This window comes from Pipistrellus kuhlii, unplaced genomic scaffold (assembly GCF_014108245.1).
Source record: "Pipistrellus kuhlii isolate mPipKuh1 unplaced genomic scaffold, mPipKuh1.p scaffold_m20_p_27, whole genome shotgun sequence".
NCBI lineage: Eukaryota > Metazoa > Chordata > Mammalia > Chiroptera > Vespertilionidae > Pipistrellus > Pipistrellus kuhlii.
Genome location: NW_023425526.1, coordinates 1,103,494 through 1,126,600, shown reverse-complemented (window position 1 = coordinate 1,126,600; position 23,107 = coordinate 1,103,494). Strand labels below are relative to the sequence as shown.

The window sequence follows — 23,107 nt, the reverse complement described above, 5'->3', positions numbered from 1 at the left end:
AGCTCCCATTTGACCCAGTAATCTCACTTCTAGGAATATATCCCAAGAAACTAGAAACACCAATCAGAAAGGAGATATATATCTATATATCTATATCTATATCTATATCTATATCTATATCTATATCTATATCTATATCTATATCTATATCTATATCTATATATATATATATCCCTATGTTCATAACAGCACAATTCTCCATAGCTAAGATTTGGAAACAGCCTAAGTGCCCATCAGCAGATGATTGGATTAGAAAACTATGGTACATCTACAATGGAATACTATGCTGCTATAAAAAAGAAGAAATTCTTACCATTTGCAGCAGCATGGATGGACCTGGAGAGCATTATGTTAAGTGAAATAAATCAGGCAATGAAAGAAAAATACCACATGATCTCATTCATTTATGGACAATAAAGAGCATTATAGCCTGATGAATAAAAAGATAGATACAGAGGCAATAAAGCACTGAACAGACTGTCAAATTACAGCGGGAAGGCTGTGGAGTGTTGGGGAGGGAGGGAAATAGATCAACCAAAGGACTTATATCATGCATATAAGCACACCAATGGACACAAGACACTGCCCGGGGGGAGGAGGGAGATGGGTTGAGGGCATGCGACAAGGGGTAGGGGAGGCTGGCGGAAAGTAAGTGGGGGGAAAAAGGAAAAACATGTAATTCTTTAAACAATAAAAATTAAAAAAAAAAAAAAAAAATATATATATATATATATATATATATATATATATATATATATATATATCCTAGAATTAAACAACAAAATTTGACATAACAGATATTTCTTACTAGGAAAAAGAAAAGTAAATGTGTAGACAAATGCATCTTACATATTGAGAATTAAATTACTCACAGTTATTTTAAATCAGTTAACAGCAAAGGGCATTAATAAAACTAACCATAAGTTCTCTAGGAGAGCAAGGAGTAATGATGAAATGGAGCAAGAAGAGCATTGCTTTTACACATGGGAGTACCCTGTGCACCAAGCAGAGGGTTGACTGTAGAACACAAACATTTTTGACTGTTCGTAAAATCATGACATATGTACAGTTTTTTGTAGTTTTACTATATTAACAAAAATAAAAATTATCTAACATATAAAAGGCACTTACAGATCTGAGTCTTTTTCTTATATCTTCCAATACTATTATATTATTTTGCTGGCAAACGAGTTCAATCTGAAAATCAAGCCAGAAAAAAAAGTTATTTGGATTTTAAATATGTAAACTGATTTAACTCGAAAAAGAGAATATAAAAAGCAAGCCACTCAAAAATAAAAATATGCAGACAGTGAATAATTTACAAAAGAAACAATATTCTACCGCTTTGTTTACCTACTTTTGATGGTAGAAGAACCTAGGAATATGTATAGTAGTTTCTTTGAATTAGCTAATGTCTTGTATAAAATATTGATAATATTTTTTAAATTACTCCCCACAAACTAGAAAAAATGTTAATACTAATCCTGAAGATAATAAAATGGAAGAAATAAAAGAATGACTAGGATTTCAAAAGTTTTCCCAGATCACCCATGTTCATAAATGATTATCTTTTCCTTTGAATTCTTAATAGCTTAGTTAAATCAAACCCACAAAAACTTTCTGTAGATTTATGACATCAAACATATCCAGTCTCGTGGTATAGTTCCCCATAGTTATAGTTTAGTATATAACTAAATTGTATGTTTCTAGAGGCCAGTGACTATGTTTTTATGCAAAGTTGTAAAGCTCTCTGCTGAAAGATGGTAAGCTAGTTTAATAAATTTATTTCTCAATTTATAAACCTCTCATTATTCTAAACTAAAATGTACTATTTTTAAAGTGTATTTCTAAATGTACCATATTTTATTTAACTTTTTTAAATGTACTGTTTTTAAATATATTCTAGGATTAGTGTACCTCATTTGTTCTTTTGACTAAAGTACTTTTCTAAGGTGTTTCTGGAAGTCATATTTTTATGAAATATTAAGGGTTGTTGTGGTATGAGACATATCATATACAATTTGGGTAAGCTTATGTATAGTTATTTGTGTAGATAATTTTCAGTGCTTTAATTATACTATTATGAAGACACTAAAAAAAAGGATATAATTTGAGTTGTGTGTACTGATATCCATACTAAATTAGTATTAAAACTCCACAAGGCCAAAAGTTTTACTTAGTATGACACACGCTTGTAAAAAATAAATTTATATACAAATATCCCATATTCAGATGGAAGAAAACTAATAACATATAAGGAAGATGGATTTTATCTAGTTATTACAATGTATGATTACAGTCAATGTCATTTTATATAGATAAAAAATTTTAATAGATACGTATTACTTTACATATAAAACACATAATGCTGATTCTGCTTTGAAAAACAAAATGAAAACATTTACTTGACAAATGTTTAATGAGGACCATGTGCTTGACATTTTGCTATATGCTAGATCTAGTGGTGAATGAAATAGACAGAAATTTCTGTCCTCATGAAGCTGACATTCTACTTAAAAAGAGAAAAACAAAAGATATTAGGTAAAATATATGTCAGATAGTGAGTGCGTTCTTCAAAAAATATATATTGAGCACTCACATCTGTTCTTTTCACTTGACATATAAAAAAGTGGACAAAATAAATCAAGATCCCTGCCTTTGGGTAAGTTATATTCTAGCTGGGTAGAAAATAAACGTAACAAATAAATTATATAGTACAATAGAAAGAGCAGAGTTAAGGCTCCTGGGGTGTTTATGAAGGAACAGGTTGGAATTTTACATAGGGTGATTGTGGAAGTCCTCATGAAAAGGAGTCCTTTGAGCAAAGACATAAAAATCTGGGGGAAAAAAAAAAAAACAAAAAAACTCCAGATATAGCCTCCAGCAAAGGTCCTAAAGATAAGAGACACCTACTAAATTCCAAGGAATAATAAGGAGGCTAGTGTGGCTGGAGCAGAGGGAGGGACAAAGTAGTAGGAAAGTGCTACAGAGAAAAATAAAGCAAGCAGAAGACAAAGAGACTTGTGCATATTTGTGTGTGTGTGTGTATCTAATAATGGCTCCTAAGTTAATTAAAAATATAAATTGTGCCGGGACCGGTTGGGCTCAGTGGATAGAGCGTCGGCTTGCGGATTGAAAGGTCCCGGATTTAATTCCGGTCAAGGGCATGCACCTTGGTTGCCGGCACATCCCCAGTAGGGGGTGTGCAAGAGGCAGCTGATCAATGATTCTCTCTCATCGATGTTTCTAATTTTCTATCCCTCTCTCTTCTTCTTTGTGAAAAATCAATAAAATATATTAAAATATATATATGTAAATTGTATCAAAATAAACTAGTAATGGTGAAATTGCAATTCTGCTTTTCCATATTTCAAAAAATTGTGTTTTTACTTATCTGGAAAACACTGTTTTAAGACATAAATGGCAAACACCTCAAAATGAGAAGATAAAAGGAGGCATATAGTTGTAATGGTTTTCAAACGTCCATGAACTCTAATACTCCTTCCTTCAAAAAATGGAGCTTACCTGCCCTCCCCTTAAGTGTGGGCTACACCCAGAGACACTCGTCTAACGAACAGGATGTGGTGGGAGTGTGGTGCACAGGCATTACCCATTCCTCCTTGCTGTCTCTCTGGGATCACAGGCTTGGAGACAAGCCAGCCGCTGTGACGACTATATCAAACAGCCAGAGGGAGAGTCCACCTGGTGAGCAACTGAGGCTTCTGCCACAAGCCAATGGCCAGCTGAGTAAGGCATCGTAAAAGCAAATCTTCCAGGACAGTCAAGCAATGACTGTGTCCTGTCATCTGGATGATAATTCCCAAGAAACCATGAACCAGAACCACTCAGCTAAGTGGCAACTGAAATTGCGAGATATAAATGTTTGTCATTTAAAGCTATTAAAGTTTAGGGAATATTTGATACATAGTAATAGATAACACAATAATAAATATTCAAAACATTTTTATGGAATAAATAATGGAAGAAGTTACTCTTTAAAAAGTTGACCTTTAAAAAATGACTAAAAGTGGATTCCAAGATGGCTGCAGAATAAGTGGAAGCTACATTCACCTGCTCCCAGCCACAAACCAGATTTACAGCTAACTTGTAGAGCAATAAACTTGAATAACCAAATGAAATATTATAACCAAGGATTTACAGAATAAGCCACATAGAGACTGGTAAGAAGGGCAGAGGCAAGGAAAGGGCTAGCATCCATACCCATGTGTGATGGGTAAGAAGCCAGAGGATATTGTGTTGCAAAACTTGTGCATGCGCCCCCCCCACTCCCTACCCCCGCTCAAACACACACACAGGGATCCCAAACCCAGAGCAACCAAGATGGGAAGAGGAGCACGCATAGCATCTGGTGGTGAAAACCAGTGGGGCTTCAGTCTGCCTGGGAGACCAGATGCCACCTTCCCAGGAATGAGAACCTCTGTTATTACAGCACTAGCCTGGGGAGTGCACTGTCTGGCCCCAAGAGCTAGCTGCGGCACTTTGCCAAACTCAGGCCATCTGGAGGTGTCAGCAGCCAGCACCGACTTTAGGGTCCTCTTTTTCTAGGGGGTTCTCAGCGGAGACCCAGACAGTGACTAAAATGTACAGCTTTGGAAAGAGGGCAGGTCTCCCCATCTGGAGTGCAAAGCTGGTGCCCTTCCCCCCGGATGCTGAATCACTGGGTGGGTCCGGTCCTGCTGAGTTACCTACATGGGAAAACGGGAGTGCCATTCAGAGCTGGAAACTTCAGAGTATGCTTCCTGGGGAAGTTTTTGTACAGCAACAGGACAGCTGGGTGCTGTGGTACACACCACATTGCCAGGGCAGGGGCCACTCCCCTCTCTTTACTAGCTCAGCTTGCACTACCCTGAGAAGGTGAAAAAGTACCTGCCCCCTCCTACAGGTTTGTGGGCACCACCCCCAAAAGGTGACTGTTTGGATCATCCCTGCCAAGTCCTAGATACCCCGCCCAGCTAGTCTCAGTTCTGATGAGGGAAGGGAGAATGGTTCAGAGCTGGAACATTCTAGGTTTGAGGAAGTTGGAGGCTGTTATCTGGGACCAGGATGATGTGCTTAGATCCCTCCTGTGGACTCTGCTGGCATCACCCCCAATGGGAGACTTTTGATCTGTCCCCCTGAGTCCAGTTTGCTCGTGTGGATGGGCGGGCGGGTTGGCTGCATCCAACCTGAACTTGTGGCATGCCCCTTTGGGGGGAACTGGAGTTAGAGACTCTGGTATGGACTGAGTGGTTTGGCTCTGGAGGAAGGGTCACTTTCTCTCATTAGTTGCCTGACCTCATGACCTCCAAGTAGGGGACCCACTGGTCCTGTCCTCCCACCACCATACCAGGCTTGCAATCTGTGGAAGAGCCTCTAGTTTGTGGCCAGTCTGAGCCCACACTACAGTCTTTCTTTGGCAGGAGGAAGACAAGGCAACCTCAGGAGTAGTTGGAGTAACTGACAGGCGAAGCCAGACTCAGGAAGCCTCAGGCCTTTTACGGATCTGCCCCCAACTCTAAACTAAAGGACACCAAACCTTATATTCAGATTGGCCCCTCCAATACACACCCAGGCCCAGTAGACACAACCACAAACTGTTAACTGGGTGGTAACTCCAGACAGGTAGACCAAGGCCAGTTATATACCATGTCTGACTTGTACCTGTAAGTGAACCTCGCCTGAGGACCCAGGACCAACACAACCAGTAATGAGCATCAGACCACACCAGAGCAAGTCCCAACTAGCCATACAGGTGGCATACACAAAAGGGGATTCGGGCAGGTACCAGAACCTACAGGGAACAACTCTATTTTGAGAGGGACACTTCTGCACAATGTCTCACACAGGATGATTGAGGTTTCCCCTTACAGTCAGGCAGCCTGAAGAATTAACTCCACTCATGTAGGGCCCAAAAATATTCAAGACTCAATTACAATAGGTGGATACACATAACCCACAAGAAACATAGAGCTCAGGTGACTTAAAAGATTGTGCCACTGAGCCTGACAAAACACCTTCATCATAAAGCCATCATAACAAATTTGGGAGCCATAACAAATCAACCTAATACACAGAAACAAAATGGAGAGACAAAGAAATATGTTCCAAATGAAAGAACAAGAGAAATCACCAGAGAAGAATTAAATTAAAAGAAGCAACCAAAACATTAGATGCAGAGTTTAAAACAATGGTTACAAGGATGCACAAAGACCTTAGGGGGAGAATGGATGATCTCAGTGAGAACTTAAAGAAACCTAAGCATTAAAAAGGATAAAGAAATCCTTAAAAAAGAACCAGTGAGAAATGAAGAATACAATTATCTGAAATAAAGAATACACTAGAAGGAATAAACAGCAGGTTAGGTTAAGCAGAGGATGAAATCTATGATTTAGAAAATAAGATAACAGTAAGCACCCAAGCAGAGCATCAAAAGAAAAGAGAATTTTTTTTTAAAATAAGAAAGTCTAAGTGACCTCTCTGATAACATCAAGCATAACAATATCCACATAATGAGGGTCTTAGAAAGATAAGAGGGTAAACAAGGGATAGAGAACTTATTTGATGTAATAACAGCTGAAAACTTCCATAACCTGTGAAGGGAAAAGTCACATAAGTTCAGGAAGCACAGAAAATACCAATCAAGGTGAACCCAAAGATCCCCACACCAAGACACATCATAATTAAAATGCCAAATATTAAAGACAAAGAGATAATCTTAAAAATCAGAAAGACCTACAAAGGGGCTCCCATAAGGCTATCACTTGATTTCTCAACAGAAACACTTCAGAACAAAAGAGACTGGCATCAAATGTTCAAAGTGATAAAAAACAAGGACCAACAAAGAAGACTACTGTACCCAGCAAGGCTATCACTTAAAATTGAAGTCAGTATAAAGATCTTCCCAGGCAAAATAAAATAAAAAAGTTCATTACCACCAAATTAGTATTATAAGAAATGTAAAAGGCCTACTTTAAGAAAAAGAAAGGAAAAAAATTAAGAGGGGAAACATAGGTATAAAGAATAAAATGGCAATAAATAAGTAGCTATCCTATATAATAAAAACCCAGCAACTGAACGGTGGAACAACCAGAACGACGTCGACTAGTCACTATGATGCATGCTGCCAGCAGAGGGCAAATGCTCAATGCAGGAGCTGACCCCTGCTGATCAGTGTGCTACCACAGTGGGAGCACAGCTCAGCTGACAAGGATGAGTGGCTGCTCCTGCTGCAAACCCCTGGCCAACAGGCAGGAATCCAGGCTGCAATCATCACCTTCTCACCCCAGGCTCCTCCTCCTTGCTCCCTGCTACCTCCTCATGATGCCCACAGGCTGTGCAGTGCTGACACCAGACTCGCAGAGCTGACCCCAGGGGCTGGGAGGCAGCTTGTGGCAGCCGTGGGACTGAGGCCTACTCCATCTCCTCTCAGTGCTATTGTCCCTGAGCCCAGTCCTGACCGGGTCCCCTGGAGAGGCAAGTGTTCTGGTTCCATGGAAGATGCCAGACCTAGGAGCAGCCTCTCAGAGGGCGGGTCCACAGCCGCTCAGCTGACCAGGATGAGCTGTGCTCCCACAGCAGGCAGATCCCCGCAGGCCACACCCCCCACTGGTGGATGAATCCTGTGCACCAGGCCTCTAGCCAATAATAAACTCAAATATAAAAGGATTAAACACTCCAATAAAAAGATACAGCATATCTTTTACTAAGAAAACATATATGCTGTCTACAAAAGACCCACTTTAGAATAAAAGTAACATAGACCGAAAGTGAAGGGATGGAAAAAATATTTCATGCCAATAGAAAAAACACCACCACAAAACTGGAGTAATAGTACTTTTATCTGTATGTATGGGAGTGGGGGTGGGGGGATTGGTAAGATATGTACACATATAATACCTTAATAAAAAAATGAAATAAAAAATACTTATATCTGACAAACTAGACTTCTAAACAAAGGTCATTAAAAAAAAAAAAAAAAAGACAGCCCTGACCAGTTTGGCTCAGTGGATAGAGCATTGGTCTGCGGACTCAAGGGTCCCAGGTTCGATTTCAGTCAAGGGCATGTACCTTGGTTGCAGGCACATCCCCAGTGGGGGGTGTACAGCTGACTGATGTTTCTCTCTCATTCATGTTTCTAACTCTCTATCCCTCTCCCTTCTACTGTGTAAAAATCAATAAAAATATATATATATTTTTAAAAAAGACAAACAAGGTCATTACATAATATGAAGGGATCGATCTAACAAGAGAATATAACCCTTGTAAACATATATGCATCCCAACATAGAAGCACCTAAATATATAAAGCAAATCTTGGTAGACATTAAGGGAGGGATTGATAGCAATACTGTCATAGGAGGAAATTTTAAAACCCCACTATCAATGGATAGATCTTCCAGACAAAAAAATCAACAAGGCAATAGCAACCTTAAATGATAGCTAGATCAAATGAATTGAATTGATATTCATCCCAGAGCAGCAGAAAATACAATCTTCTCAAGAGCACATGGAACATTCTCAAAGATAGACAACATGTTGGGACACAAAATAAGTCTTAACAAGTTAAAGAAGATTGAAATCATATTATGCATTTTCTTGGATCACAAAGACATGAAACTAGAATTCAATTGTAATACAAAAAAACACACTGAAAAACATTCAAATACATGGATTCTAAATAGCATGTTATTAAACAATGAGAAATAGGAATAAATAATTATATGGAAACAAATGAAAATAAACACATATCAACCCCAAATCTCTGGGGCACAGCAAAAGCAGTCCTGGAGGTGAAGTTTATAGCATTAGAATCTAACCTGAGGAAGCAGGAAAATTCTTCAATAAACAAACTAACCCTATACCTAAAAGAACTAGGAAAAAACACAAAACAAAGCCTAGAATATAAGGAAGGGAATAATGAAGATTAGAGCAGAAATAAATGACAGAATAGACTAAAAAAAAATGCAAAAGATCAATAAAATTAAAAGCTGATTCTTTGAAACAATAAAGAAGATTGACAAACCTTTAACTAGACTCATCAAGAAAAAGAGAGAGGACACAAATAAATTTAAAAAATCAAAAATGAAAGAAGTAATAACTGACACCAAAGAAATACAAAAGATTGTAAGAAAGTACGGTATTATGCCAACAAATTGGACAATGTGGATGAAATAGATAAAGTCCTAAAAACACACAACCTTCCAAGAATAAACTAGGAAGAATAAGAAAACCTGAATAAACTAATTACAACTAATGAAATTGAAGCAGTAATAAAAAACAAACAAAAAACTCCCAGCAAGCAAAAGTCCTAGAGCAAATGGCTTCACAAGGGAATTTTACCAGACATTCAGAGAAGAATACCTATCCTGATACTGTTCCAAGAAATTCAAGAGTAAGGAAGTATTCCAATCTTTTAATGAGACCAGAATTATCCTAATTCCAAAACCAGATAAAGATACTACTATGAAAGAAAATTATAGAACAATATCACCAATGAACATTGATGTTAAAATCCTTAATAAAATATTAACAAACTGGATCCAACAATACATTAAAAAGATCCTACACCATAGTCGAGTAAGATTTATTACAGGGATGCAGACAGATACAATATTTGCAAATCAATAAATGTAATACATCATGTAAAAAAAAATGAAAAATAAAAATCACATGATCACATTAATAGATGCAGAAAAAACATTGATGAAATCCAGCACCAGTCTATCCTATCTAATAAAGAAGGAATATGCTAATTGACCCTCACACCATCGCAAAGATGGTGGCAGCCATAGCCAATAAGGAGGGAATATGCTAAGTGACTGCTCTGCACTCAAAAATAGTGGCACCCACAGCCAATAAGGAGGGACTATTGTAATTGACTGACACACCCTCAAAGATGGCAGTGCCCACAGCCACAAGATGGCAGTGCCCAGTCCCCTCAGTCTCACTTAAGTGCCTGCCTTTGGAGTCCCCCAGTTCCCTCAGTCCCCCAGCCACCTAGGGCCAGCCCAAGGCACAGGCAAGCCTCAGATGTTGGCTGCCCAGCTGCCCAGGGCCCACCCAAGGTGTAAACAAGCCTCAGATGGTGGCTCCCCAGCTGCCCAGAGCCTCCCAAGGCTCAAGTAACCAGTGCCAGCTGAGGCTTATGCTCCCATCAGTGGTAGCAGCAGAGGTGTGATGGGGCATCCCTTCCCCTGATCACTGGGACGCCTCCCGCCCCTGAAGGCTCCCAGACTGTGAGAGGAGGCAGGCCAGGCTGAGGGACACCCCTCCAGTGCATGAATTTTCATGCACCAGGCCTCTAGAATATATATAAAAGGCTAATATTCTCAGTGTCTATCTGGGTAGATATCATGTAGCAAAGCCCAGCTTCCTGTCCCTAGCAACTAGCCTCCTTGGAGTTTCTGCAGCCCAGGAATATGACTTGCTTCATAGCCAGGTGGGAACATTTTACACTACAACCAAATGTCTGTGAAGCATTTTCCCTGCCTCATTTCATTTGTTCCTCACAGAAGTCCTGAAGTAGGTAGATAGGAAACTCAATGGAATCCTATTTTCTTTTCATTAGCCAGAAAATGGAGATTTAGAAAGCTTAGAAATGTGACCTGACTGAAAAGAAGTAAGAAATGGTGGACTCTGAAAATGATGTCAAGTTTTTTCACTGTGCAGAATACAGTCAAACACTGCTGCAGTTAAATATGTTTTCCCTGCATGATCTACAATAATAATCTGCTTCATGTTGATATTTATTGCTGTGTTTCTGACAATTACCTGATACCTGAAAGAGAAGTTGGGATGCTTCACTGGCTGGAAAAAGTTAAGCTAAATCAGAAAGCATGTCTACTTAAGCAAGTTTTTATTCTATATCTATGAAAGGCTAAGTTGATTACTCATTTGTGGTACATATACAGTTCTCACTGGCGCCAATCTAGACAGAGTAGAAATATTCCTACCTGAACCCATTTTTGGACATGGTCAGTTATATGTTGCTTTTTCTTGAGTTCAAAGAACTGTGACGTTAAAATTAAAGTTGTAAAAGTTCATCACAAGGGAAATTAGTCAAGCACTCTGGAAGTGTTTTTACTCTTAATGTGGTATACAGGGAGATATTAGGATAAATTTAATCAATTTATCAGTCTTTTTTTTTATCAGTCATGGGTTTTATCAATGTTATTTTTATATCATGTTTTATTGTTTCTATATCATGTCTTTGTGTTGTTATATCATGTTGTTATTGTTTAATTATTAATCAATTTATATATTATTTTCATATATATTTTACTAATTTTCTTTCACTTCTGACACTTGTATTATAGAGAAAGGGCAAATAACAATATTAAAATATTTCTTCTAATTAATTTCCTTTCAATGTGCATGAATCCGTGCACTGGGCCACATGTTTATGATAAAAACTCTCAGCAAAATAGGAATAGAGGAAGCATACCTCAATATAATAAAGTCTATATATGACAAACCTACAGCCAATATCACACTCAATGGGCAAAAACTAAAAGTGTACCACAAGGCAGTGATTTCAATTTTCACCACATTATTCAACATATAACTGGAAGTCTTAGCCATAGCAATTAGACAAGAAAAAGAAATAAAGGGCATCCAAATTGGAAAGGAGGGGAAGTAAAACTTCCATTATTTGCACATTAGATGTACATAGAAACAGCTCCACCAAAAAACTAGATAAAATAAATAATTTCCCAAAGTAGCTGGATACAAAATTAAAATTCAGAAATTGGGAGCATTTTACACACCAATAATTAACTATCAGAAAGAATAATTAAAAAACAAACACACACATATTTATTACTGCAACAAAAAAGTAAGATACCTAGGAATAAACTTAACCAAGGAGGTAGAAGACTTGTACTCACAAATTTAGTGCAGTTTTAGGTTTATAGAAAATGTGATAGGGAATTACAGATTTCCCACATACCTTTTGTTTCCCCACCTCAAAGATGCACACCCATTCTCCCCTCTTATTTACATCTTGTTATAATTGATAAGCCAAAATCAATACATTATCACTAACTTAAGTCCATAGCTTATGTTAGGGTTCATTATTTGGGTTCTGACAAATAATACTGACATATATCCATCATTATTTTATCATACAGAATAGTTTCACTGTCATAAAAATCACCTGTGTTCCACTCATCTCTCCCTCCCCCCAAGTCACTAGCAGTGGGTGTTCTTTCTATAATATCTCTCTGTTTTGTCTTTTCTAGAAAGTCATATAGTTGGAATCAGAATATGTAACCTTTTCAGATAGGCTTTTCTCTCCTTTTAATGTTCCTTTGTGTTTTATTGTGGCTTAACAACTCATCTCTTTTTATAATTCCATTCTATGGATGCACCGCAGTTTGCTTATCCATTCACTTACTGAAGAACAACTTGGTAATTTCCATTTGGTTCTCCTTTACCTCTATTTTCCTTTGTGTGCCATAGAAATATCCAAAATTGCTTGCTAAAGCACTCATAAAATTCTTACCTGATTAAAAATGCTTGTCAGATCAATGTAATATCTAACTCATATTGGTCCTGGCATATCTTGTCTTTTCTCATTGAAATTGAGAATCTTCCTGATTCTTAGGATAAGGAGTGTTTTGGTTTTTTTTCTTTCAATTGAAACCTGGCATTCTAAGACTCTGGATCCTGTGTTCTAGTGGGTTTCCTGTGACACTGCTCCAGCTAGAAAAGGGGGACACTGCTTTGTTCCTGCTGGGGGTGGGGGGGTGGGGGGTTGGTCCAGTTTTTCCTGGAGAAGGTGAGGCTCCTTGTTCCTGCTAGGCAGGATGGACGTTCAGGCTCCTCACTAGGCCTCTGCTGAAACCACAGCAGCAGGAAGAGCAGAGCTGCCCCGTTACTGCTCTCATGTGTCCACCACTGCCCCTGTGGGCGGTGGGCTTGCTCCTGCTGGGTCCCGGTGATGCCCTAACTGCACATTCTCCTGGGGCACCATGCAGCAGGGAGGAGAGGGGGCACTCACACCACCCGTGGGGGTGGGGCTGGTGCTTGAGGCTGCCCATGTGTTTCACACACACAATGGGCTTGGGAACTTCCCTTACTGCCTTGTGGTTCCCAGCACCAGCCTTCTTCTTTGCCACCACCTGTGGGGGTGGAGAAGTTGGGGGGGGTGGGGAAGAGGGCGGTATGAGGCGCAGCTGGGGCTCCTTGTTACAGCCGGGCAAGGATAACAGGCTAGGCTCTTTACTCAGCCTTTGCGGGCAGGAATGGGGCTATAGGTTTTCCACTGTGTTGCTTAGAGCAGACAGTTGTGGTCTAAAAGGAGTCTACCTTACTAGGCTGTCCCTCTCCTAGTCCTCTGGCTAGAGACAGACCGCTTTTCTGAGACTGTTCTTTGTCTGCACCCATAGTTGTTTCTGCGCTTTCTGTCTGGAATATGTGGGGCCAAAAGAAAATCTAGGAACTCACTAAATTTGTGTCATTCTTGTGTTTTTGGAAAACACAGGCCTAGAGATAGACTACTTAATTTGTGTCACGTGTCATTCTTGGTGTGTTGGGGTCCCTAGTCAGTCTTCCTTCTTCTTCCCGCCTTTCAGTGTTCTATGCTTGTTTTATACATAATGTTCAGGATTTTTAGCTGTACTTAGTAAGAGGATTATAGAAAAGTAAGTCTACTCCTTCTTCCTACCAGAGGCAATTTCTTTCAATTACCTTAATTAATAGCTACCCCACAGATTAGGCACCAGAAGAGAAACAATGCTGAACTTGGAGTTCAGAGAACAGAATTCAAATCCTAACTAACTCAAGAATTCAGAGAAATCCTAGCTCTGTCATTCATTAGTCCAGTATCGTAATTCTTTAACCTCTTGGAACTTCAGCTTCCATGTCTGTAAAATAGAAGTAACGACATGGTTTCACAAGGTTGGGATGAAGTAAGATGATGTACTTGAAAGCACCAAATAATAAAGCACCTGGCACACCGTTTGCACTCACTGACTCAGACTCTGTGCATCAAAATGGCTAAGATAAAAATGAAGTGATTTTAGACCCATAAAATAAAAACCGTAAGCCAGCACTGAATTAATGTTCTCCGTCTTCTTATTTTAAAATAGGCCCCAGCCAAGATTAATTTAGGGAAATAAATACATATGTAAATTAAATGTAACCTGTAATTTCAGTGTAGAGATGAATTTATCTTGAGTTCTCACTTGTTGTTCTAGCTGGAGAGTATTGTGGTATTTTCCAGCTTTGGAAACTGGAGCCCCTAGACCAAAATCATGTTCTTTGGTGGTAACCTAGTGGAAAAAACAGAAATAATACCAGGACATACTTTTTAAAACAGCTTTGTGATTTCTCACAACAGTCAATAATTTTTTTAATTTAACCACATTCTTAGATACATTTCCAATTGGTTTTAACCTTGTCACACCAGCAAAGAGTATTTAGCAAGCTTCACCTTCTTAACACTTTATGTTATAAAACTTTTTCTGTGTGCTTTCCAAATATAAAGCTATAATATGAACACGCTTTTCAAAACAGACATACCCCAACCTATCCCCTTGGTAATCACTGTACTAAGAAAATATTGGGTCAGCAGCAAATTAAGTAGTCTATCTCTAGGCCTGTGTTTCCCAAAAAAGTCTGCTACACATATCACAAAGGGCTGACTTCTCTCTAATATATAAATAGTTCCTATAAATAAGAAAGGAAAAGAAATACCCGAATAGAAAAAGTGACAAAGAATATGGATATTTCACATACATGGCTTTTAAATAGATTTAAAGATACTCAATCTCACCATTTAGAGAGATACACATTAAAACAACATTGGATACCATTTTTTAACTCACCTTGGCAAAGATAAAATAATTGGATATATAATGTAGCATTGTTATATGTCCTTGGTGGCAGTGTAAATTGACACAAAATTTATGAAAAACAATTATATAAAATCTAGCAACATAACAATAATTCCATTTCTAGAATTTTTTTCTGGTGTGTACATTTTTTCATGTGAAAAATAACCAAATATTTCACTTTAGCATATTATACATATTACTATGCACTGTGCTTGTTTTTACTTGACAATGTATCTTAGAGATTGCGTAATTTAGGAAAATAATCAGTTCTTTTTCTAAATCAAGGCTGCCTGTATGTTATGGAAGAGAGAATTTGCTACAAGCGTCCTAGGTCTCTCCTAGCAATGCAGCTGTTATCCTCTGCCCCAGGTTTTACAGGATCAGGATTCCCTAGTCACTGACCTTGAGTCACACCTTGTCCAATCTCTTAGCAGTGTGACAAATTAACCTTCCTCTTTCCCTTTCCTAAGCAAAATACAAGTGTGCTTTTTGGTTTTCATTTCAGCAGTTGCTGCCTCATTTGGAACTTAAGTTTTAGCTCCCACATAGCATTTATAATTATGAATTATTTAGGCCTTTATGGCATTAGCTGAAATCCAAATTACCATTCCTTACACAGTTTCTGTTGAAAAATATGTTATAAATATTTCACTTAGAATAACAAAATCAAATGATTCCTCACTATAGCCATATTTTTCAGTTTTTAGTGAATATACGAGTCACTTGAGAATCTTGTTAAAATGCAGATTTTTTCCCACAACTAGAGGCTCGGTGCACAAATTCATGCATGCGTGTGGTCCTTTGACATGGCCTGTGGGGACTGGCAACCCACCGCTGCCAGTGCTCCTGCCTGCCACTCCTGCTCCTCCTGGTCCCGCACCGCCTGCTGCAGGCTCGTGCCCAGTCAGTCCTGACCACGAGAGACTCATGCCTCAGCAGCAGCAGCACTCACCAGCCACGAGCCCTGAATGTGGCACCCATCCCAAGGGGGTGAGGAAGGGTGTGGGATACAATCAGCCCTCTAGGCAGGTGGTGGGATGCCCTTACAGGCCGGGGATCCACCCCCCTGACTTTTGTGCCAGTAGTCGGGATACCAAAGAACCATTGAAGAAATGATTACTATTTGATGGAGAAGACAAAGACAACTTCCTAGAAAATATAGAATTCAAGCTGAACCTTAGAAGTATCTTTAATTAAATAGAGAAAGGGGTAAGGGCAAAGCTTATGAATAAAAGATGACATGATTCTGAATGTATAAAGAATATGTGAAGTAATTTGGAATAGTTTGTCCTTAACAGGGGAGCTCTTAGAGGAGATAAATTTGGAGATGTAGGAAGGGATCGAATTATGAAGAACTCAGTATTAGGCAGGTTTAGACTTTACTTGATTTCCCTGAATTAATTTGGGCTGAGGCCTATTTAAAGTGTGTGTGTGTGTGTGTGTGTGTGTGTGTGTGTGTGTGTGGATAGATAGATAGATAGATAGATAGATATTAGAGAGGAAGGGAGAGGGAGAAAGAGATAGAAATATCAATAATGAGAGAGAATCATTGATTAGCTGCTTCCTGCATGACCTCTACTGTGGATAGAGCCTGGAAAGGCTTATGCTTTTTACAGGAATTGAACCTGGGACCCTTCAGTCAGCAGGCCAATACTCTTTCCATTGAGCCAAACCTGCTAGGGCCTGAGGCCTATTTTAAAATAAGATGAAGAGTAAATATTAATTCACTGCTCATTTCATGGAACTTTTTATGGGTCTAGTCTCTGTACTAGCCAAATAAAGATTGCTGAGAAGCTTTTAAGACATGCAGGGTCTCAGGCCTATTTTCTATATATATAAAAGCCTAAGCGAGTGAATGACTGTCACTATGATGTGCACTTACCACTAGGGAAAAGATACTCAACGCAGAAGCTACCCCTGGTGGTAAGTGTGCTCCCACAGCAGAGTGCTGCTCAGCTGACTGACCCTTCCCAGCAGCCCACCAGCCCAGCGGCAGCCACTCAGTCCCTCAGTCCTGCAGGTCCAATTTCCAGAGAACTGGCCAGGCACCGATGGATCAGTGCCCCCAGCACAATCCCAATAATGCCACAGGCCTCCTGGAAGTTGGCCTTGGAAACCGTGGCCACATCTCCTCCCTAGACACTCTGCAAAGAAGAAACAATATAAAAACAGCCACCAGCACTGTCCTCTGAGACAAGAAAAAGAAAAGGAGGTTCAGGTGAAAGGTTAGATAAGGGGTAGAAATTTTTTCCTCTAAAACAAACAAACAAAAAAAAAGGTCAGGTAAAGATTAAGATAGAGGTAGAAATTTTAAGAAGTTCCTGCCTGGTAGAATTTTAATTTTTCAGTAAAAAAGGAGATAAGGTCATGTGCTAAAAAGTATCATCAATGCTGAGCAAAATATCAGGTATATAATATGTGCTCAATAAATCTCTACTGAATATTTTGTATTATTTTTTTTTCTTTTTTTTAATATATTTTATTGATTTTTTACAGAGAGGAAGGGAGAGAGATAGTTAGAAACATCGATGAGAGAGAGTCATCCATCAGCTGCCTCTTGCACACCCCCTACTAGGGATGTGCCCTCAACCAAGGTACATGCCCTTGACCGGAATCGAACCTGGGACCCTTCAGTCCCCAAGCCGAAGCTCTATCCATTGAGCCAAACCGGTTTCGGCTCTACTGAATATTTTGATAGAATTAAAAATACTGGAGTATTTTATATGAGATTCTGATTTTGCTAAAGGTCAACTTGGTGTTTTGTTTTTTAAAAAAACTGTCCCCAAATGTTTATACAGACATTTTGAAGTAGGAATAGCTTCACTAACAGAAAGATATAGAGAAAGCACACAAAAATTTATGACAATTTTGAGATATTATAAACAATTGTGTTTATAATAAACGTTTTGGGAATTCACTTCAAACAAAATAGTAAAGGCACAATAGTTAACTTTTGCTATGAAAATGAAATAACCTCTCCTAGGCATTGCATTCAAATCCAAAGTTCTCACTTCTCTTCAAATCAAATTATACTGTAAAGAAATAACTTGTGTTTTAAAAGTTCATAAATAAAAGGCCTTAAGGGAGGTACCACTTATCAAGAACTCTTTGAAACATAAGGGGTTAAAATAGCTGTTTTCAAAAGGCTTTTCTGAACTAAAAGAATTTAATAACAAATAAAGTGATTTTATAGCAGAACTAAGATATGGAATTGCCTTACTAACTAGTAATCAAAAGATTACCGTGGATAAATGAAAAGGGTATCATGGGGAACATGTATAAGCAACTTCACAATAGTGTTCTTCACATCACCAAAACTGTAAAATCTTGAGTGTTCACTCAAGAGAAGAGTAGATAGCCGAAACTGGTTTGGCTCAGTGGATAGAGCGTTGGCCTGCTGACTGAAGGATCCCAGGTTTGATTCCGGTCAAGGACATGTGCCTTGGTTTCGGGCACATCCCCAGTAGGGGGTGTGCAAGAGGCAGCTGATTGATGTTTCTAACTCTCGATCCCTCTCTCTTCTTCTCTGTAAAAAATCAATAAAATATTTTTTTTTTAAAGAGAAGAGTAGATAAATTCTTACATTAGAACACTAAACAAACTATAAGCAACATGCACATTCTAGTTTGGTTTATGACATTTTATATAAATGAAAATTTCCTATTCCTTTGCATTTTGTTTCTTTACTGGAAATTGTTTTAAGATTTATTCTTGTTGTTGCTTATAGTTTGTTTAGTATTCTTGAGCGTATTTAGGTATCAGGTCCATGACTCTCAGTTACTCGGTTGCCTCCACTAGTTTTCAGACAAAAGCCAGCTTACCCTGCCTCTCCTGGGCACCGAACTTATATGAGATTTTCAGGGGAAAGCTACCTCATCTCAGCCCTTGGCCTCCGCGGTCTATAAAGAGCTTAGAAGTGGAGGCTGGGACCAGGATGAGCCAGGGTGAAGTCCCAGATCTGACTTCCAATTGCTCAGCTCCAGAGCGTCTCCAAACCCAACAGTCCCCCCAACAACCAGGCCAGGGCGGCGGCCAGCGAAGCGGTCACCATAGGAACTGGCTCAGCCTGTGCTCCGGAGACAGGGCAGCGGGAGCCACGGTGGCTCCCGGGCTTCCCGGGCCGCAGCTCCGCCCGCCGCCGCCCCTCGGGCGGTGAACGCCGGCCTCGGGGTCACCCCGCCCGACCCCAAACATTGCCTCCTGCAGCTGCCGCCTCAGAGCCTTCCGGCCCGGACACTGCTGGGCCCCGGCCCGGCCATCACCGCTTCTACCTGGAGCTCCGGGTCCCTCCCTGGACCTGTCAGCCCCGCAGCCTCCTCGGAGCTCATCCTGGACTGCCAGGCCCCGCCTCCCGCCGGGGCTCCAGTCCCACCCGATCCCCATCCTCCGCCCCTTTCCCCGCCCTTCCCACCCGCAATGGCCCGGCCCCGCCCCGCCGGGGGTGCAGGTGGTGGAAGAGGAAACCTGGCGGGAAGGAGGCGGAGCGGTTAGCACCGCCCCGCGCCGCCTTCGACTCCGCCCTCACGCTCTGTACCTGAGGGGCGCTTGTCCTCCATCTTCCTGGCGCCTTCGCTCCGCTGTGGCCTCGCGTGCCCCTAGTCCCTGTGCGCACGCGTACCTGGTTTGACCCGCCCTCTCACAGAGACTACGAGCCCTGCGCGCGCAGCCACGCACGTGGCGTCGCGTACGTTCACGTGCCAGGCCTAGCAGGTGCCTAGGGAAGGCCTCCTCTAGGTCCATCCGCGCCGCGCAGGCGCATGCCCCCCAGCGCCTAGCGTTTCCACAGGAGCGTCCGGTCTCCTAGTAACCAGGGGCTAGCCCTGGGGGCACTTGCATGTAACGCGCATGCGCAGGCCTATGTGTGCAGTGTTCCCAAAGCTCTGGAACACTTGCGGCTTTTTGATATCTCATTGTAGTTTTAATTTGCACCTTTCTGATGATTAGTGACATTGAGCACTTTTTCATATGTCTTCTGGCCATCGATACGTCCTGTCCTTTGCCCATTTTTTAATTGGATTGTTTGTCTTCCTGTTGCTGTGTTCTATGATCTTTATATATTTTGGAAATTAACCCCTTAGCCAATGTGTCAATAATGAATATTTCTCCCACACAATGGGTTCCTTTTCATCTTGTTGAAGGTTTCCTTTGCTGTGCAGAAGCTTTTTAGTTTGATGTACTCCCATTCATTTATTTTTTTTCTTGCCCTTGGAGATGTATCCATTAAAATACTGATCCATGAGATGTTTGAGGTTTTACTGCCTATGGTTCATGGCTTCATAGCTTACTTTTAAGTCTCTTATCCATTTTGTGTTTATTCTTGTGTATGGTGTAAGTTTGTGGTCTTTCATTTCTTTGCATGAACCTGTCCAATTTTCCCAATACCATTGATTGAAGAGACTGTCTTTACTTCATTATATGCTCTGGCCTCCTTTGTCAAATAATAATTGACTGTAATGTCTTGGGTTGATTTCTGATTTCTCTATTTTGTTCCATTGATCTATATACCTGTTCTTGTGCCTAGGTGTTTTGATAACAGAAACTTTGCAGTATAATCTGATGTTAAATTTTGCAATCCCTTCAACTTTGTTCTTACGATTGCTATGGCTATTCAATGTGTTTTTTGGTTCCATATAAATTTTTGGATTATTTGTTCTAGATCTGCCATTGGTGTTTTAATAGGGATTGAGCTGAATCTAAAGATTGCTTAAGTAGTGTAGACATTTTAGTGATGTTAAGTCTTCTAATCCATGAGTTGAATAAACTTAAGATTTTGGTAAACATATTGTGTAGATTGTTCAAGAAATATGCCCTTCTCATCTCTCTATGTCTCATTATTAATTATTTGAGATTATTAATATTCAGAAAGCATCTTATAAAGTAGCATTATTTATTTTCATCTTAATGTCATCACAGGAAATTTTGATATGAGAAGTAATCGCCACTGAGTATGAATGCAGTTTAAGTGGAAAATAACCTGTTTTACCTCAATCTTCTGTAAAATGTTGACATTTACTTCATTTGTTCTTAAGTGTCTTCTTTTTTAGAAAGCAATTTTATTGAGACATAATTCAATATCATAACATTCTCCCACTTAAGTATACATTTCAGTGGTTTGTAGTATATTCACAGAGTTCTGTAACCCAGTTTTGTAGTTACACAATGTAATTTTAGAATCTTTTTTATCAAGGCCATTCATCCCCTACTACATCCTGGCAACCACTAATCTCCTTTATGTCTCTATAGATTTTCCTATTCTGAATATTACATGTATATAGAATTATGCAATATGTAGCTTCTTTCACTTTGCATAATGTTTTCAAGGTTCATCCATGTGATATGTAGCATATATCAGAATTTCTTTATTATTTCTGAACAAGAGGCCTAGTGCACAAATTTGTGCACCAGGGGGGTCCCTTGGCCTGGCCTGTGGGATAGGCTGAAACTGGCTTTCTGGCATCCCCCGAGGGGTCCCAGATTGCAAGAGGGAGCAGGCCAAGCTGAGGGACCCCAACGATGCATGATCGGGGCTGGGAGGGACAGCGGGAGGTTAGCCAGCTGGGGAGGGACCGCAAAAGGGCTCCAGAGTGTGTCTGGCCTGTCTTGCTTAGTCCCAATGGGCTAGACCCCAGCAGTAAGCTAACCTAATTGGTTGAAGCATCTGCCCCCTGGTGGTCAGTGCACATCATATCAAGTGGTTGAGCACCCTCAGCATATCATTAGCATATTACACTTTGATTGGTTGAAAGTGGATGATTGGACACTTTGTAAATTAGGCTTTTATTATATAAGACTAGAGGCCCAGTACACAAGAATTCATGCACCCTGGAGGTCCCTCAGCCTGGCCTGGACTCTCTTGCAGTCCGGGAGCCCCTGGGGAATGTCCACCTGCCAGCTTAGGCCTACTCCCCAGGGGACTGGACATAAGCTGGCAGTCAGACATCCCTCTGACAGCCCGGAAGCTCTCAGGGGATGTCCAAGGAAGTGGGAGAGGCTCCTGCCACTGCTGCTGCACTCGCAGCCATAAGCTCTGGCAGACTCCCCTCGCCCTGCAGCCAAATCTTGATGCAGACATGGGGTTTACTAAACTATACTGGAGCTGCTCCCCACACCTTCACCACCCCCGCCTCACGCCCCAGGATCTGCTGCCCACGGCAGAGTGCCCGGCAGCCTCATGACAGGCCGGTGGCCGGGGAGAGCTCAGTCGGGAGGGGGCGGCAGGGAGCCACAAAGCGGCCATGGGAGCTCTTCCAATCCCCCTGCACAACACCCTATCCCAGACCCCACACCCCCGGGGGACAGGGAGGCTGACCTGACGAGGAGAAGAGCCAGCCTTGGGGTAGCTGCAGTCCGTACCCTGACTCCCAATCTCTTTCCCTGCCACCTCTACCAGCGGTGCCCACAGCAATATCATGCTGGCAACAACCCGTCAGCCCCCTCCCTCCCCCGGCACCTGGGGCCCACGGCCCACCACTGTCCACCCCCTCCACTGGGGCCGGGCATGCATCTCCTCCCTACAGCTCCAGACCCAGGTGGAGGCTGGCCTGAGCGAAACCCCAGGGTCAGGCCCATCCCCCTGCCCCTGGCAGCAGCAGTGCCATCTCTGCAGTGGAAATGCACTGAACCTCGGGCCACGACTGAACCTGCCCTCCTAGCCCACCTGGCCCTGCCCTGGCCTGCCCCCCCACCCCCGCTCCAGGAGGTTGGAGCCCTGCCCTCAGCACGTACAGCTGCGAAACGGCCAGTACAATGGTTCCCAAGATGCAACTCATGCCCCATGCGAGAGTGGGGAGGCAATTTGGTTTTAACTGGGGGCAATTCAAGAATGAGATAATGGTGAATTTTTTGCATTTCTTATGATTCTAGGGGGCCTCATCTACACTGTATCCTATATAATAAAAGGCTAATATGCAAATGACCGAATGGTGGAATGGTGGAATGACTGGTCACTAGGATGCACACTGACCACCAGGGGGCAGACTCTCAGTGCAGGAGCTGCCCCCTAGTAGTCAGTGTGCTCCCACAGTGGGAGTGCCGTTCAGCCAGAAGCCAGGCTTGTGGCTGGTGAGCACAGCAACAATGGTGGGAGCCTCTCCCGCCTCTGTGGCAATGCTAAGGATGTGGGCCTTATAGCTTAGTGGGCCTAAGTCGTCAGTCAGACATCCCCCCAGGGCTCCTGAACTGTGAGAGGGCACAGGCCAGGCTGAGGGACCCCCCTCCCAAGTGCACAGATTTCGTGCACTGGACCTCTAGTATAGGATAATATTATAGTC

At 41.3% G+C, this 23,107-nt stretch overlaps 2 protein-coding genes across 3 annotated transcripts in view; both read right to left on the bottom strand.

Moving 5' to 3' along the window:
* The window catches only part of LOC118727939 (testis-specific gene 10 protein), a 222,030-nt gene extending 202,603 nt beyond the window's left edge, over window positions 1-19,427 (bottom strand). The window contains exons 1-2 of the mRNA XM_036454001.2: window positions 19,372-19,427; window positions 1,132-1,197 (exon numbers count right to left, since the gene is read on the bottom strand). The gene's annotated coding sequence lies outside the window, so the exon portion shown is untranslated. The remainder of the gene's footprint in view (window positions 1-1,131; window positions 1,198-19,371) is intronic.
* Window positions 1-19,444, bottom strand: part of LOC118727941 (testis-specific gene 10 protein) — a 92,141-nt gene extending 72,697 nt beyond the window's left edge. Inside the window, exons 1-2 of one of the 2 annotated variants that reach the window (XM_036454002.2) lie at window positions 19,372-19,444; window positions 1,132-1,197 (exon numbers count right to left, since the gene is read on the bottom strand). The gene's annotated coding sequence lies outside the window, so the exon portion shown is untranslated. The remainder of the gene's footprint in view (window positions 1-1,131; window positions 1,198-19,371) is intronic. The other variant, XM_045587247.1, reaches the window with a different exon arrangement.
* Between the last annotated feature and the right edge of the window lie 3,663 nt (window positions 19,445-23,107).